Source organism: Lissotriton helveticus, chromosome 2_1 (genome assembly GCF_964261635.1).
Source record: "Lissotriton helveticus chromosome 2_1, aLisHel1.1, whole genome shotgun sequence".
In the NCBI taxonomy this organism is placed as follows: Eukaryota; Metazoa; Chordata; class Amphibia; order Caudata; family Salamandridae; genus Lissotriton; species Lissotriton helveticus.
The window spans coordinates 12,182,225-12,194,461 of NC_136059.1; the positions used below are offsets into that span (position 1 = coordinate 12,182,225).

Here is a 12,237-nt window from a genome sequence, read left to right on the forward strand (position 1 = left end):
TGCTCCATGGGCTGGTGGTGGGTGTCTTTAAGTCATTTCCATGAATGTTCCTACAATAATCTGTTAGTTCTGAAGTCCAGGTCTCAATGTTCCTATGCATTATAAGAGTCTCCCAGAGCTGTGTCACATTTTATAACAATCCCAACAAGAAGCAGCGAGCAAGACATTTATAATAACATAAAATAATCATGAAATGCAGAGCTGAAATAAAAAGACCCCGCAAAGCAATCATGAAATGCGGAGTCACGATAAACACATCCGTGCTCCTAACGGGCACTGAAGGCGCTGACTTAGAAATCCTCTATTTATTGTTACTGCGCAGGTGCTCCTCCTTTCATCATCGGTGGATTACTGGGCGTGGCTCGATGTCTGTCAAGAGAGATGAAAACAGAAGGATGAGATAATGGAGAGGAGATTATACACAGGAGCAGAAATACAATGAACAGACAGACATCATGCAGGGGCCCAGGCAGACATAATGCAGGGGCCCCAGGCAGACATAATACAGGGGCCCCAGGCAGACATAATACAGGGGCCCCAGGCAGACATAATGCAGGGGCCCCAGGCAGACATAATGCAGGGGCCCCAGGCAGACATCATACAGGGGCCCAGGCAGACAGAATGCAGGGGCCCCAGGCAGACATAATGCAGGGGCCCCAGGCAGACATCATGCAGGGCCCCAGGTAGACATAATGCAGGGGCCCCAAGCAGACATAATGCAGGGGCCCCAGGCAGACAGAATGCAGGGGCCCCAAGCAGACATCATGCAGGGGCCCAGGCAGACATAATGCAGGGCCCCAGGCAGACATCATGCAGGGGCCCCAGGCAGACATCATGCAGGGGCCCCAGGCAGACATAATGCAGGGGCCCCAGGCAGACATCATGCAGGGGCCCCAGGCAGACAGAATACAGGGGCCCCAGGCACACATAATACAGGGGCCCCAGGCAGACATCATGCAGGGGCCCCAGGCAGACATCATGCAGGGGCCCCAGGCAGACATCATGCAGGGGCCCCAGGCAGACATAATGCAGGGGCCCCAGGCAGACATCATGCAGGGGCCCCAGGCAGACATCATGCAGAGGCCCCAGGCAGACATCATGCAGGGGCCCCAGGCAGACAGAATGCAGGGGCCCCAGGCACACATAATACAGGGGCCCCAGGCAGACATCATGCAGGGGCCCCAGGCAGACATCATGCAGGGGCCCCAGGCAGACATCATGCAGGGGCCCCAGGCAGACATCATGCAGGGGCCCCAGGCAGACATAATACAGGGGCCCCAGGCAGACATAATACAGGGGCCCCAGGCAGATATAATACAGGGGCCCCAGGCAGACATAATACAGGGGCCCCAGGCACACATAATGCAGGGGCCCCAGGCAGACATCATGCAGGGGCCCCAGGCAGACATCATGCAGGGGCCCCAGGCAGACATCATGCAGGGGCCCCAGGCAGATATAATACAGGGGCCCCAGGCAGTCATAATGCAGGGGCCCCAGGCAGATATAATACAGGGGCCCCAGGCAGTCATAATGCAGGGGCCACCGGCAGACATAATGCAGGGACTCCAGGCAGACATCATGCAGGGGCCCCAGGCAGACATCATGCAGGGGCCCCAGGCAGACATCATGCAGGGGCCCCAGGCAGACATAATGCAGGGGCCCCAAGCAGACATAATACAGGGGCCCCAGGCAGATATAATGCAGGGGCCGCAGGCAGACAGAGTACAGGGGCCCCAGGCAGACATCATGCAGGGCCCAGGCAGACATAATGCAGGGGCCCCAAGCAGACATAATGCAGGGGCCCAGGCAGATATAATACAGGGGCCCCAGGCAGTCATAATGCAGGGGCCCCAGGCAGATATAATACAGGGGCCCCAGGCAGTCATAATGCAGGGGCCACCGGCAGACATAATGCAGGGGCCCCAGGCAGTCATAATGCAGGGCCCCAAGCAGACAGAATGCAGGGGCCCCAGGCAGATATAATGCAGGGGCCGCAGGCAGACAGAGTACAGGGGCCCCAGGCAGACAGAATGCAGGGGCCCCAGCAGACATAATGCAGGGGCCCCAGGCAGATATAATGCAGGGACTCCAGGCAGACATAATACAGGGGCCCCAGGAAGACATCATGCAGGGGCCCCAGGCAGATATAATGCAGGGCCCCAGGCAGACATAATGCAGGGGCCCAGGCAGACATAATGCAGGGGCCCCAAGCAGACATCATGCAGGGGCCCCAGGCAGACATAATGCAGGGGCCCCAGGCAGACAGAATGCAGGGGCCCCAGCAGACATAATGCAGGGGCCCCAGGCAGATATAATGCAGGGACTCCAGGCAGACATAATGCAGGGGCCCCAGGAAGACATCATGCAGGGGCCCCAGGCAGATATAATGCAGGGCCCCAGGCAGACATAATGCAGGGGCCCAGGCAGACATAATGCAGGGGCCCAGGCAGACATCATGCAGGGGCCCCAAGCAGACATCATGCAGGGGCCCCAGGCAGACATAATGCAGGGGCCCCAGGCAGACATCATGCAGGGGCCCCAGGCAGACAGAATACAGGGGCCCCAGGCACACATAATACAGGGGCCCCAGGCAGACATCATGCAGGGGCCCCAGGCAGACATCATGCAGGGGCCCCAGGCAGACATAATGCAGGGGCCCCAGGCAGACATCATGCAGGGGCCCCAGGCAGACATCATGCAGAGGCCCCAGGCAGACATCATGCAGGGGCCCCAGGCAGACAGAATGCAGGGGCCCAGGCAGACATCATGCAGGGGCCCCAAGCAGACATCATGCAGGGGCCCCAGGCAGACATAATGCAGGGGCCCCAGGCAGACATCATGCAGGGGCCCCAGGCAGACAGAATACAGGGGCCCCAGGCACACATAATACAGGGGCCCCAGGCAGACATCATGCAGGGGCCCCAGGCAGACATCATGCAGGGGCCCCAGGCAGACATCATGCAGGGGCCCCAGGCAGACATCATACAGGGGCCCCAGGCAGACATCATGCAGGGGCCCCAGGCAGACATAATACAGGGGCCCCAGGCAGACATAATACAGGGGCCCCAGGCAGATATAATACAGGGGCCCCAGGCAGACATAATACAGGGGCCCCAGGCACACATAATGCAGGGGCCCCAGGCAGACATCATGCAGGGGCCCCAGGCAGACATCATGCAGGGGCCCCAGGCAGACATCATGCAGGGGCCCCAGGCAGATATAATACAGGGGCCCCAGGCAGTCATAATGCAGGGGCCCCAGGCAGATATAATACAGGGGCCCCAGGCAGTCATAATGCAGGGGCCACCGGCAGACATAATGCAGGGACTCCAGGCAGACATAATGCAGGGGCCCCAGGCAGACATAATACAGGGGCCCCAGGCAGATATAATGCAGGGGCCGCAGGCAGACAGAGTACAGGGGCCCCAGGCTGACATCATGCAGGGCCCAGGCAGACATAATGCAGGGGCCCCAAGCAGACATAATGCAGGGGCCCAGGCAGATATAATACAGGGGCCCCAGGCAGTCATAATGCAGGGGCCCCAGGCAGATATAATACAGGGGCCCCAGGCAGTCATAATGCAGGGGCCACCGGCAGACATAATGCAGGGACTCCAGGCAGACATAATGCAGGGGCCCCAAGCAGACAGAATGCAGGGGCCCCAGGCAGATATAATGCAGGGGCCGCAGGCAGACAGAGTACAGGGGCCCCAGGCAGACAGAATGCAGGGGCCCCAGCAGACATAATGCAGGGGCCCCAGGCAGATATAATGCAGGGACTCCAGGCAGACATAATGCAGGGGCCCCAGGAAGACATCATGCAGGGGCCCCAGGCAGATATAATGCAGGGCCCCAGGCAGACATAATGCAGGGGCCCAGGCAGACAGAATGCAGGGGCCCCAGGCAGACATAATGCAGGGCCCCAGGCAGACATAATGCAGGGGCCCCAGGCAGACATCATGCAGGGGCCCCAGGCAGACATAATGCAGGGGCCCCAGGAAGACATCATGCAGGGGCCCCAGGCAGACATAATGCAGGGCCCCAGGCAGACATAATGCAGGGCCCCAGGCAGATATAATGCAGGACCCCAGGCAGACATAATGCAGGGGCCCATGCAGACATAATGCAGGGGCCCCAGGCAGACATCATGCAGGGGCCCAGACAGACATAATGCAGGGGCCCCAGGCAGACATCATGCAGGGGCCCAGACAGACATAATGCAGGGGCCCCAGGCAGACATCATGCAGGGGCCACAGGCAGATATAATGCAGGGACTCCAGGCAGACATAATGCAAGGGCCCCAGGCAGACATCATGCAGGGGCCCCAGGCAGATATAATGCAGGGACTCCAGGCAGACAGAATGCTGGGGCCCCAGGCAGATATAATGCAGGGGCCGCAGGCAGACAGAATGCTGGGGCCCCAGGCAGATATAATGCAGGGGCCCCAGGCAGATATAATGCAGGGGCCCCAGGCAGACATAATGCAGGGGCCCAGGCAGACATAATGCAGGGGCCCAGGCAGACAGAATGCTGGGGCCCCAGGCAGATATAATGCAGGGGCCCCAGGCAGACATAATGCAGGGCCCCAGGCAGATATAATGCAGGGGCCCCAGGCAGACATCATGCAGGGCCCAGGCAGACATCATGCAGGGCCCCAGGCAGATATAATGCAGGGCCCCAGGCAGACATCATGCAGGGGCCCCATGCAGATATAATGCAGGGGCCCCATGCAGATATAATGCAGGGGCCCCAGGCAGACATAATGCAGGGGCCCAGGCAGACATAATGCAGGGGCCCAGGCAGACATAATACAGGGGCCCCAGGCAGACAGAGTACAGGGGCCCCAGGCAGACAGAATGCAGGGGCCCCAGGCAGACATCATGCAGGGGCCACAGGCAGATATAATGCAGGGACTCCAGGCAGACATAATGCAGGGGCCCCAGGCAGACATCATGCAGGGGCCCCAGGCAGACATAATACAGGGGCCTCAGGCAGACATAATGCAGGGGCCCCAGGCAGACATCATACAGGGGCCCCAGGCAGACATCATGCAGGGGCCCAGGCAGACATAATGCAGGGGCCCCAGGCAGACATCATGCAGGGGCCCCAGGCAGACATCATGCAGGGGCCCAGACAGACATAATGCAGGGTCCCAAGCAGACATAATGCAGGGGCCCCAGACACACATAATGCAGGGCCCCAGGCAGACATAATGCAGGGGCCCCAGGCAGACATAATACAGGGGCCGCAGGCAGACAGAGTACAGGGGCCCCAGGCAGACATAATGCAGGGACCCCAGGCAGACATAATGCAGGGGCCCCAGGCAGACATAATGCAGGGGCCCCAGGCAGACAGAATGCAGGGGCCCAGGCAGACATAATGCAGGGACCCCAGGCAGACATCATGCAGGGACCCAGGCAGACATAATATAGGGGCCCCAGGCAGACAGAGTACAGGGGCCCCAGGCAGACATAATGCAGGGACCCCAGGCAGACATAATGCAGGGACCCCAGGCAGACATAATGCAGGGGCCCCAGGCAGACATAATGCAGGGGCCACAGGCAGACATAATGCAGGGGCCCAGGCACACATAATGCAGGGACCCAGGCAGACATAATGCAGGGGCCCCAGGCAGACATCATGCAGGGGCCCCAGGCAGACATCATGCAGGGGCCCCAGGCAGACATCATGCAGGGGCCCCAGGCAGATATAATACAGGGGCCCCAGGCAGTCATAATGCAGGGGCCCCAGGCAGATATAATACAGGGGCCCCAGGCAGTCATAATGCAGGGGCCACCGGCAGACATAATGCAGGGACTCCAGGCAGACATAATGCAGGGGCCCCAGGCAGACATAATACAGGGGCCCCAGGCAGATATAATGCAGGGGCCGCAGGCAGACAGAGTACAGGGGCCCCAGGCTGACATCATGCAGGGCCCAGGCAGACATAATGCAGGGGCCCCAAGCAGACATAATGCAGGGGCCCAGGCAGATATAATACAGGGGCCCCAGGCAGTCATAATGCAGGGGCCCCAGGCAGATATAATACAGGGGCCCCAGGCAGTCATAATGCAGGGGCCACCGGCAGACATAATGCAGGGACTCCAGGCAGACATAATGCAGGGGCCCCAAGCAGACAGAATGCAGGGGCCCCAGGCAGATATAATGCAGGGGCCGCAGGCAGACAAAGTACAGGGGCCCCAGGCAGACAGAATGCAGGGGCCCCAGCAGACATAATGCAGGGGCCCCAGGCAGATATAATGCAGGGACTCCAGGCAGACATAATGCAGGGGCCCCAGGAAGACATCATGCAGGGGCCCCAGGCAGATATAATGCAGGGCCCCAGGCAGACATAATGCAGGGGCCCAGGCAGACAGAATGCAGGGGCCCCAGGCAGACATAATGCAGGGCCCCAGGCAGACATAATGCAGGGGCCCCAGGCAGACATCATGCAGGGGCCCCAGGCAGACATAATGCAGGGGCCCCAGGAAGACATCATGCAGGGGCCCCAGGCAGACATAATGCAGGGCCCCAGGCAGACATAATGCAGGGCCCCAGGCAGATATAATGCAGGACCCCAGGCAGACATAATGCAGGGGCCCATGCAGACATAATGCAGGGGCCCCAGGCAGACATCATGCAGGGGCCCAGACAGACATAATGCAGGGGCCCCAGGCAGACATCATGCAGGGGCCCAGACAGACATAATGCAGGGGCCCCAGGCAGACATCATGCAGGGGCCACAGGCAGATATAATGCAGGGACTCCAGGCAGACATAATGCAAGGGCCCCAGGCAGACATCATGCAGGGGCCCCAGGCAGATATAATGCAGGGACTCCAGGCAGACAGAATGCTGGGGCCCCAGGCAGATATAATGCAGGGGCCGCAGGCAGACAGAATGCTGGGGCCCCAGGCAGATATAATGCAGGGGCCCCAGGCAGATATAATGCAGGGGCCCCAGGCAGACATAATGCAGGGGCCCAGGCAGACATAATGCAGGGGCCCAGGCAGACAGAATGCTGGGGCCCCAGGCAGATATAATGCAGGGGCCCCAGGCAGACATAATGCAGGGCCCCAGGCAGATATAATGCAGGGGCCCCAGGCAGACATCATGCAGGGCCCAGGCAGACATCATGCAGGGCCCCAGGCAGATATAATGCAGGGCCCCAGGCAGACATCATGCAGGGGCCCCATGCAGATATAATGCAGGGGCCCCATGCAGATATAATGCAGGGGCCCCAGGCAGACATAATGCAGGGGCCCAGGCAGACATAATGCAGGGGCCCAGGCAGACATAATACAGGGGCCCCAGGCAGACAGAGTACAGGGGCCCCAGGCAGACAGAATGCAGGGGCCCCAGGCAGACATCATGCAGGGGCCACAGGCAGATATAATGCAGGGACTCCAGGCAGACATAATGCAGGGGCCCCAGGCAGACATCATGCAGGGGCCCCAGGCAGACATAATACAGGGGCCTCAGGCAGACATAATGCAGGGGCCCCAGGCAGACATCATACAGGGGCCCCAGGCAGACATCATGCAGGGGCCCAGGCAGACATAATGCAGGGGCCCCAGGCAGACATCATGCAGGGGCCCCAGGCAGACATCATGCAGGGGCCCAGACAGACATAATGCAGGGTCCCAAGCAGACATAATGCAGGGGCCCCAGACACACATAATGCAGGGCCCCAGGCAGACATAATGCAGGGGCCCCAGGCAGACATAATACAGGGGCCGCAGGCAGACAGAGTACAGGGGCCCCAGGCAGACATAATGCAGGGACCCCAGGCAGACATAATGCAGGGGCCCCAGGCAGACATAATGCAGGGGCCCCAGGCAGACAGAATGCAGGGGCCCAGGCAGACATAATGCAGGGACCCCAGGCAGACATCATGCAGGGACCCAGGCAGACATAATATAGGGGCCCCAGGCAGACAGAGTACAGGGGCCCCAGGCAGACATAATGCAGGGACCCCAGGCAGACATAATGCAGGGACCCCAGGCAGACATAATGCAGGGGCCCCAGGCAGACATAATGCAGGGGCCACAGGCAGACATAATGCAGGGGCCCAGGCACACATAATGCAGGGACCCAGGCAGACATAATGCAGGGGCCCCAAGCAGACATAATACAGGGGCCCCAAGCAGACATCATGCAGGGGCCCAGGCAGACATAATGCAGGGGCCCCAGGAAGACATCATGCAGGGGCCCCAGGCAGACATAATGCAGGGCCCCAGGCAGACATAATGCAGGGCCCCAGGCAGATATAATGCAGGGGCCGCAGGCAGACAGAGTACAGGGGCCCCAGGCAGACAGAATGCAGGGGCCCCAGCAGACATAATGCAGGGACTCCAGGCAGACATAATGCAGGGGCCCCAAGCAGACATAATACAGGGGCCCCAGGCAGATATAATGCAGGGGCCGCAGGCAGACAGAGTACAGGGGCCCCAGGCAGACAGAATGCAGGGGCCCCAGCAGACATAATGCAGGGACTCCAGGCAGACATAATGCAGGGGCCCCAAGCAGACATAATACAGGGGCCCCAGGCAGATATAATGCAGGGGCCGCAGGCAGACAGAGTACAGGGGCCCCAGGCAGACATCATGCAGGGCCCAGGCAGACATAATGCAGGGGCCCAGGCAGATATAATACAGGGGCCCCAGGCAGTCATAATGCAGGGGCCCCAGGCAGATATAATACAGGGGCCCCAGGCAGTCATAATGCAGGGGCCACCGGCAGACATAATGCAGGGACTCCAGGCAGACATAATGCAGGGGCCCCAAGCAGACATAATACAGGGGCCCCAGGCAGATATAATGCAGGGGCCGCAGGCAGACAGAGTACAGGGGCCCCAGGCAGACAGAATGCAGGGGCCCCAGCAGACATAATGCAGGGGCCCCAGGCAGATATAATGCAGGGACTCCAGGCAGACATAATGCAGGGGCCCCAGGCAGACATAATGCAGGGGCCCCAGGCAGACATCATGCAGGGGCCCCAGGCAGACATAATGCAGGGCCCCAGGCAGACATAATGCAGGGGCCCCAGGCAGACATAATGCAGGGCCCCAGGCAGACATAATGCAGGGCCCCAGGCAGATATAATGCAGGGGCCCAGACAGACATAATGCAGGGGCCCATGCAGACATAATGCAGGGGCCCCAGGCAGACATCATGCAGGGGCCCAGACAGACATAATGCAGGGGCCCCAGGCAGACATCATGCAGGGGCCCAGACAGACATAATGCAGGGGCCCAGGCAGACAGAATGCAGGGGCCCCAGGCAGACATCATGCAGGGGCCACAGGCAGATATAATGCAGGGACTCCAGGCAGACATAATGCAGGGGCCCCAGGCAGACATCATGCAGGGGCCCAAGGCAGATATAATGCAGGGACTCCAGGCAGACAGAATGCTGGGGCCCCAGGCAGATATAATGCAGGGGCCGCAGGCAGACAGAATGCTGGGGCCCCAGGCAGATATAATGCAGGGGCCCCAGGCAGATATAATGCAGGGGCCCCAGGCAGACATAATGCAGGGGCCCAGGCAGACATAATGCAGGGGCCCAGGCAGACAGAATGCTGGGGCCCCAGGCAGATATAATGCAGGGGCCCCAGGCAGACATAATGCAGGGCCCCAGGCAGATATAATGCAGGGGCCCCAGGCAGACATCATGCAGGGCCCAGGCAGACATCATGCAGGGCCCCAGGCAGATATAATGCAGGGCCCCAGGCAGACATCATGCAGGGGCCCCATGCAGATATAATGCAGGGGCCCCATGCAGATATAATGCAGGGGCCCCAGGCAGACATAATGCAGGGGCCCAGGCAGACATAATGCAGGGGCCCAGGCAGACATAATACAGGGGCCCCAGGCAGACAGAGTACAGGGGCCCCAGGCAGACAGAATGCAGGGGCCCCAGGCAGACATCATGCAGGGGCCACAGGCAGATATAATGCAGGGACTCCAGGCAGACATAATGCAGGGGCCCCAGGCAGACATCATGCAGGGGCCCCAGGCAGACATAATACAGGGGCCTCAGGCAGACATAATGCAGGGGGCCCAGGCAGACATCATACAGGGGCCCCAGGCAGACATCATGCAGGGGCCCAGGCAGACATAATGCAGGGGCCCCAGGCAGACATCATGCAGGGGCCCCAGGCAGACATCATGCAGGGGCCCAGACAGACATAATGCAGGGGCCCCAGACACACATCATGCAGGGACCCAGGCAGACATAATATAGGGGCCCCAGGCAGACATAATGCAGGGCCCCAGGCAGACATAATGCAGGGGCCGCAGGCAGACAGAGTACAGGGGCCCCAGGCAGACATAATGCAGGGACCCCAGGCAGACATAATGCAGGGGCCCCAGGCAGACATAATGCAGGGACCCCAGGCAGACATCATGCAGGGGCCCCAGGCACACATAATGCAGGGACCCCAGGCAGACATCATGCAGGGGCCCCAGGCACACATAATGCAGGGACCCCAGGCAGACATCATGCAGGGGCCCCAGGCAGACATAATGCAGGGGCCCCAGACAGACATAATGCAGGGGCCCCAGGCAGATATAATGCAGGGGCCCCAAGCAGACATCATGCAGGGGCCCCAGGCAGACAGAATGCAGGGACCCAGGCAGACATAATGCAGGGGCCCCAGGCAGACATAATACAGGGACCCAGGCAGACATAATGCAGGGGCCCCAGGCAGACAGAATGCAGGGGCCCCAGGCAGACATAATGCAGGGGCCCCAGGCAGACATAATACAGGGACCCAGGCAGACATCATGCAGGGGCCCCAGGCAGACAGAATGCAGGGCCCCAGGCAGACATAATGCAGGGACCCAGGCAGACATAATGCAGGGGCCCCAGGCAGACAGAATGCAGGGGCCCCAGGCAGATATAATGCAGGGGCCCCAGGCAGACATAATACAGGGACCCAGGCAGACATAATGCAGGGGCCCCAGGCAGACAGAATGCAGGGGCCCCAGGCAGACATAATGCAGGGGCCCCAGGCAGACATAATACAGGGACCCAGGCAGACATAATGCAGGGGCCCCAGGCAGACATAATGCAGGGGCCCCAGGCAGATATAATGCAGGGGCCCCAGGCAGACATAATACAGGGACCCAGGCAGACATAATGCAGGGGCCCCAGGCAGACAGAATGCAGGGGCCCCAGGCAGATATAATGCAGGGGCCCCAGGCAGATATAATGCAGGGCCCCAAGGAGGCACCCAAAATAAACAAGTGTCTTTTCATGCACCTCACTCTGGTTGACACTGCCCCGGCCCCCTTAACACTGCTGCGGGTGAGCCGTACAATGTCCCCTAATGGCACAGTTTATACATATACTACTGAATCATAGGGTTCATAAAAATTACTCTTTTGGATAAAACTGCTTTGGACGCACTTTGAACAACTTCTTCCTGCAAATAAACAAGCAGACACAGTAGAGCTGAGCTAGTCATTAAAGACCCCCGCATTATTACACATAGAATTGCTGCCCGTACTGTTACGATTTTTTTACGCACTTGTCAGAGAGGGCCAAGGTGTGCATGTGTCTATGTGGAAAAAGAATCACTTGAAGAAAAACAAAGGTGGAGACTGAACGCTTTCCATCCTCAGCTCTTCCTTGTCGTCGCTCAGACCCTGTGGAAGCGAAAGGTTCAGGCTTCCTTTCTCTGGGCTTTCACTTGGCTTTCACTAAACTTCCACTGAGCTTCCACTGAGATTCCACTGAGCTTCCACTGAGCTTCCACTGAGCTTTCCCTGGGCTTCCACCAAGCTTCCACAGAGCTTCCACTGAGCTTCTTCTGAGCTTTCCCTGGGCTTCTACTCGGCTTTCACTGAGCTTCCACTGAGATTCCACTGAGCTTCTTCTGAGCTTTCCCTGGGCTTCTACTCGGCTTTCACTGAGCTTCCACTGAGATTCCACTGAGCTTTCACTTGGCTTTCACTAAACTTACACTGAGCTTCCACTGAGCTTCCGCTGAGCTTTTACTGGGCTTCTACTGGGCTTCCACTGGGCTTTCCCTGGGCTTCCACTGAGCTTCCGCTGAGCTTTTACTGGGCTTTCCCTGGGCTTCTACAGGGCTTTCACTGGGCTTCCACTGGGCTTCTACAGGGCTTTCCCTGGGCTTCTACAGGGCTTCTACAGGGCTTTCACTGGGCTTCCACTCGGCTTCTACAGGGCTTTCACTGGGCTTTCACTGGGCTTCCACTGGGCTTCCACTGGGC

The 12,237-nt window shown here is 59.4% G+C and overlaps 1 long non-coding RNA gene across 1 annotated transcript in view; it reads right to left on the reverse strand.

Moving 5' to 3' along the window:
• Window positions 1-224: 224 nt before the first annotated feature.
• LOC144819180 (uncharacterized) overlaps window positions 225-12,237 on the reverse strand; it is a 54,965-nt gene continuing 42,952 nt past the window's right edge. The window contains exon 3 of the long non-coding RNA XR_013607225.1: window positions 225-369. This is a non-coding gene — a long non-coding RNA (uncharacterized LOC144819180). The remainder of the gene's footprint in view (window positions 370-12,237) is intronic.